The sequence below is a fragment of the Paramisgurnus dabryanus genome, chromosome 4 (assembly GCF_030506205.2).
Source record: "Paramisgurnus dabryanus chromosome 4, PD_genome_1.1, whole genome shotgun sequence".
Lineage (NCBI taxonomy): Eukaryota > Metazoa > Chordata > Actinopteri > Cypriniformes > Cobitidae > Paramisgurnus > Paramisgurnus dabryanus.
Genome location: NC_133340.1, coordinates 18,947,088 through 18,952,675, shown reverse-complemented (window position 1 = coordinate 18,952,675; position 5,588 = coordinate 18,947,088). Strand labels below are relative to the sequence as shown.

General features: G+C 35.8%; 1 long non-coding RNA gene across 1 annotated transcript; it reads right to left on the bottom strand.

Annotated features, from left to right (window-relative positions):
• Nucleotides 1–2,215: 2,215 nt before the first annotated feature.
• Nucleotides 2,216–3,916, bottom strand: LOC135760550 (uncharacterized). Its single transcript, XR_010537429.2, has 3 exons — nucleotides 3,759–3,916; nucleotides 3,175–3,321; nucleotides 2,216–2,910 (listed from the first exon to the last, which is right to left on the bottom strand). It is a non-coding gene; the product is annotated as an uncharacterized lncRNA (long non-coding RNA).
• Between the last annotated feature and the right edge of the window lie 1,672 nt (nucleotides 3,917–5,588).

The window sequence follows — 5,588 nt, the reverse complement described above, 5'->3', positions numbered from 1 at the left end:
TAATCAATCCAGCATATACATTTCCAATTTAATTTTGCTACATCCGTTGCGCTCTATGTAAATGAAAATGCAATCCCAAGTTTCCCACCTGTAAATGTAAATGCATTTAGGCAGAATTACATTTAAATTATAATTTTGCTACAGTTTTTGCTTGACCATGTGAAACACATTATATCAGTTCGGGTAATACATTTCCATTTTAATTTTGCAACTTCTAAAGCATTAAAATATGTATTTAAAAAAAATGGAAAATGTAAATTAAAGTATTACATTTTCATTTTTATTTTGCACCAAGCATTGCACATACAAGCATGGAAAATGTAAACTTAAATACAGAAATGCATTGCCATTTTACATATTGCATTGTCATATTGCATATTACATTCTAAATTGAATTATGCTACCCATATGCTAACATACTTTCACAGCAGTTTGTCATTAAGTAGTTTAAGAAACTTTGGACAAAAAATACCGCTGTATAATTGGGACGCACAAACATCAAGAATCAGAGTATGAATCTCAACCATGGTGACAAATAAAATTGTTTAAAAAATCCTTATTTATCCATGCTGCAGTGCATGTTGGGAATCCTGAATGAGATTTGTAATTTGTTGATACCCAGCATGCATTGCAGCATGAAGTTTTTCATTTAATTTAAAGGGGACAAATTATGAAAATCTGATTTTTTCCATGTTTAAGTGCTATAATTGTGTCCCCAGTGGTTCTATCACCCTAGAAAATGTGAAAAAGATCAACCCAGTAACTTAGTTTTGGTAAACTATTCTCGAGAGGCAGACAATCCATGAGCCATGAGTAAAAGTCCTCTCCAGTATTTTGTTCCAATCACCTGGATTTGCTAAAGGCGGGCGTACACGGTGCGATTTTTGCTGTCGTAGGGGCTCGCATGCAATTTTTTTTCCTCGGGAGAAAATCATTCATGCTCGTATGGTCGCGGCTCGCACCGTGTGAGAGGAATTACGAGCCGAGCAGGTTACGAGCACCTTACGACCTCCCGATAATTTTTAAACATGTCAAAAAAGTTCGGGAGCTGTCGGTATCAATTCGCACGTAGGAGTTTTCCTTACTCAAACATGTTCTGAGGGCAGAAAGAGTGTGATTGGTTCACAAAACGACCAATCAAAATGCTCGTTACTGGTTTAAGCCCTCGGCGGAGCCTCCAAGGCAGCTTCTGCACTGAAGCAGTTCGAGCTCACCGTCGGTCATATGAGTAGCGCAGATATGGTAAGATAGGAACGAGACTGTTTCTGAATTCAGCTCGAAACGCTTCCAAGAAGTCCTCGCTGCAGCTTGCAGCGCGATGACGTAGTGGATTAATCCAGTACGTAGTGGATGTTCAAACACGCATGCGCAGTTAATATAAATCCAAATCCAGTACGTACTACGTAGTGGATGCTGTAATACACATGCTCGGTTGTGTGTATTTGAACACAAACATTAACACATTCGCCGTGATAATGCCGATAAACGTATTTGCTGTGATCCTAGCTTAGTTAAGAAGTCATAAGTTTACGTGGATACCCACGTGCAAAATAATACCATGTTTTCGCGTGTCCAGTGCAGTTATTAATTCATCCCTAAAAGCTGATCGTATTGGATGAGTAGGCTACTGTAAACTCATATTACATTTTTAGCATTGTGTAATGTATTATCTTAACATGTGGCCTACACAGCCGGTATTAAACAATCATCTTTAAACAAGATAAGGTATATTAGCAATGATATGCAACGTTTTAATTAATAATTTATTTGAGTGTTGTATTGGAGTTATTAAAATTTATATATATAAATATATATTCATATTCAAGTTATTTACTGTTAAATCGAAACAAAAATAACTTGTCATTAATTTAAGTTGTTTATTTATTTAACTTTTACCCCACAGCTTATTCAATTCACTGATGATCGGTGACTGCAAATATCAAAAATTTTTAACAATAAACATTAGGCCTAAACATGAACTTAGTGAAAACCCAGCTATAGTCATCTTTCTGTGATTTACTAGTTTCTACATTAACTCATCCTACATAATGTAAACAACATTCTGTAAAAATATAACCTTGATATCTTTAATATTGAATCAGAATCTGCTTTATTGCCAAGTATGTTTTTGTCACATACAAGGAATTTCTCTTGGTGACATGTTCAAACACGCATGCGCAGAATAACTACATAGACATACATAGAATAACTAAGTAAAATTGAAGACAATAACACACTAGTCACATAAAAACAAAAATAATTTAAATAAGCAGTATGGTACAGTAAGTATATGTATATATTTTCTCCTTTTTTACAATTGTGTGTAGTGATGCATGTATGGATGTTCAGATGCTGTTATTGTACAGATAGATAATAGGTGATATTTACAGTTTAGAATAGTATTTACAGATGTACAGTATGTGGTGATTATAAACAATACACTTACAGGTGTGGAAGTTATGGGTGCTTTTATTGTTTAGGTTTTAGCCTGAGGAACAAACGGTTGTTGTGTCTAGTATTCAGTGCTCTGTAGCGCCAAAGGGCAAAAGTTCAAAGAAAGTGTTGTCTGGGTGTGTGGGGTTGACTGAGTAAAATCATGTCAAATATCAAAATCAATGTGAGATTAATGAAAATAACACTTTGATACTCAATATATCATAATAACATTTCAAGACTTATCCTGTTTTTTCACAGGCAGGGTCACATATAACTGACTGCAGTAAGGTCAGGTAAAGCTTTTGTCACAGTTTGATCTTAAATAGTTTAAGGTCAGTGCCACGCCACCACTGCTTTACTGATGCAGAATAGATGAACAATTCCTCCCTGGGACACCCTTCCTCCAACTCGACCAGGTGGACAGTCTGTAAATAAATCTCTACACCATGGAGAATGTGTTCCAGTTGACAACACCTATTTTAAGAAAGAAAAATAAATATTAAAAATTAACTTAAATGTATAGTCTAAATCTAGGGATACTTTATATGAATAAAAAACACTGTTACTACAGTATAAGCATACACACCCATTTACATTTACACGTTTGGCAGATGCTTTTATCCAAAGTGACTTACAGTAACATGCTTTATTTAGTATGTGTGTTCCCTGATGATATTTGCTAGTAATGTAATGCTCTACCAATTGAGCTATGGGAAAATGTTTAAATTAATAACTCACTGTCAAGCCAGACAACATGAGCCTTTTCTCTGAAAGATGCTTCACTAACAACATGGTGAAAAAGCTGGCATGTCAGAGACAGTCTGAGGAAAGCCACATCTCCATCTTCTTTAATGAGCAAGGGCATCTTGCCAAATCCAGTCAAATCTACAAAAAAAAATCTCATTAAGTTGACCTTTTCAAATAAAAATGCAAAGGATTGTTAACATACAAGTACTAAGTCTCTTTTATAAAAAATACAATCCAGATGTATTAATTTAAGATTAAGTGATGGTTACAGTATATGCACCTTGAAATTGCTGGGCAAATGTCCTTTTAAAAGACATTCATCTAGAACAATGCAATAGCAAAAAAAAACATTAGTTAGCCTAGCAAAATCAGGTTAGTTTTACATTAGACCTGCAGTCTGTCCACGGTTGGCATATATGCATATATATGTTCTGAAGTAATGTTATAAGATTTAAATGAGAATCGCTGTGAACATATTAAGCCACCTTTATACCGCTTCGGACACCTAACACTAACGTTACACAAGACTATACATGTTGAAACAACAAATCAGTAAATAAAGATTAATTACCTACCTTTATACAATCACTGTTGTTAAATAATCCATCGTTTTTCGGCAGATTCTTCTTGAAATACCAAAGCACGTGCGATTGTTCACCAATAACAACACACCACCGCGCATGCGCGTAACATTATATTCACGGCGCATGCGTGTTTGAACATCCACTACGTATTGGATTAATCCACCACGTCATCGCGCTGCACGCTGCAGCGAGGGGTGTCTCAACGTTTCGAGCATTTAAGTGACGCATTTTCACGTGTCCCTGGCACGACTTTCTTTTTCGTGCCAGTTTCACATATTAGTTATTCAATTGTTTTTCCTATATTCTTACCATTGTCGCTTGGGATTGGGGTTAGAACAATTTTCTGTTACATAAAGTGACATCCTCACCCTAACCCAACTCTAACCCCAACTCCAAGCAAGAACAATTTAAATTTCTGACAAATAAATGTATAAACAATGCCATTCTAACCCAAACCCAACTTTATCCTCGCGCGAAAACAGTATAAAAATGTGCCGAAAACCACAAATCTAACCCCAATCCCAAGCGACAATGGTTTGAAAAAAGGAAAAAAAATTGAATAACTAATATGTGAAACTGGCACGATAAAGAAAGTCGTGCCACGGACACGTGAAAACGCGTCACTTAAATGCTCGAAACGTTTCGAGCTGAATTCAAAAACAGTCTCGTTCCTATCTTACCATATCTGCGCTACTCATCTGACCAACGGTGAGCTCGAACTGCTTCACTGCAGAAGCTGCCTTGGAGGCTCCGCCGAGGGCTTAAACCAGTAATGAGCATATAAACTACTATAAATTCGTAGTGTTGGTGCGGGTGTACGAGACGATCTGGCAAAGCACTTGAAGTTGACCAATCAGAATGTACAAAACGCAGAAGAAGAAAGACAAATGTAGCACTGCTACCTCAAATATTGATGACTACTCTATAGCTGGCTATGTTTCGCGCACATACACACTCCGGTGACCGGACATCATGACAAATATGTACAGGTCCTTTCAGTGACGACCTCTTGATCAGCTTATTTGCCTGAAAAAAAACTGTCATATGTGTTTTTGTGATGTCGGGTCACAGCTTTGGATGTGTGTCGAAACAGGAGAGATAGTTGTTTTAGGCTATACCGCTGTTCTGATAAGTGCTACCACAATGCATTAAACGAGGCTTTTTGATATTAAAACTTTTTTGTTTTACTTGTTGATTTTTCTTTACTTGTTAATATGTTTTATCATTATTTACAATGTAAACATAAAATAAGCCAACTCAATTATGTAATAAATACATTTAAAAATTATTAGACTCCGTGCAGAGACCACTGGTTTAAATAGTACAGGATGTACAAAGAATGTCGCAATTTTTGTGTAATCCAAGCTGTGCCAAAGTGGCTGTAGTTTCATAAATGATATATTAAAAGGGCTGTCGCGACAGAAAAAAGCAACGGAATGTCCATGTTTAATAGGCTAAGGCATTTATTGAGAGAGTACATAAACATGATGATCATATGCGGAGACGATGTTTCCCATCTTATTATGGAGCTTCTGCTTTAACAACTGAGCTTGTTCGGTATTTTTACCCACATATATATTCTTTTACATATTTTCGACCAAAGGAACAAAAGATATAGCCCAGTGTAAGTTATATGGTAGCCTTAGCTTGTTTTGAAATGATGAGAACATTTAAATGACTAAAAATGTAGGCTATCTCTGAAACTTTATTTAAATAATGATTAATTTGTTTTCATACTATATTTGTATTGCTATGTATTAATTTACATATAGGCCTACTGTGAAAATGCACTATATTAATATGCAATGCCTTCTGTATGGC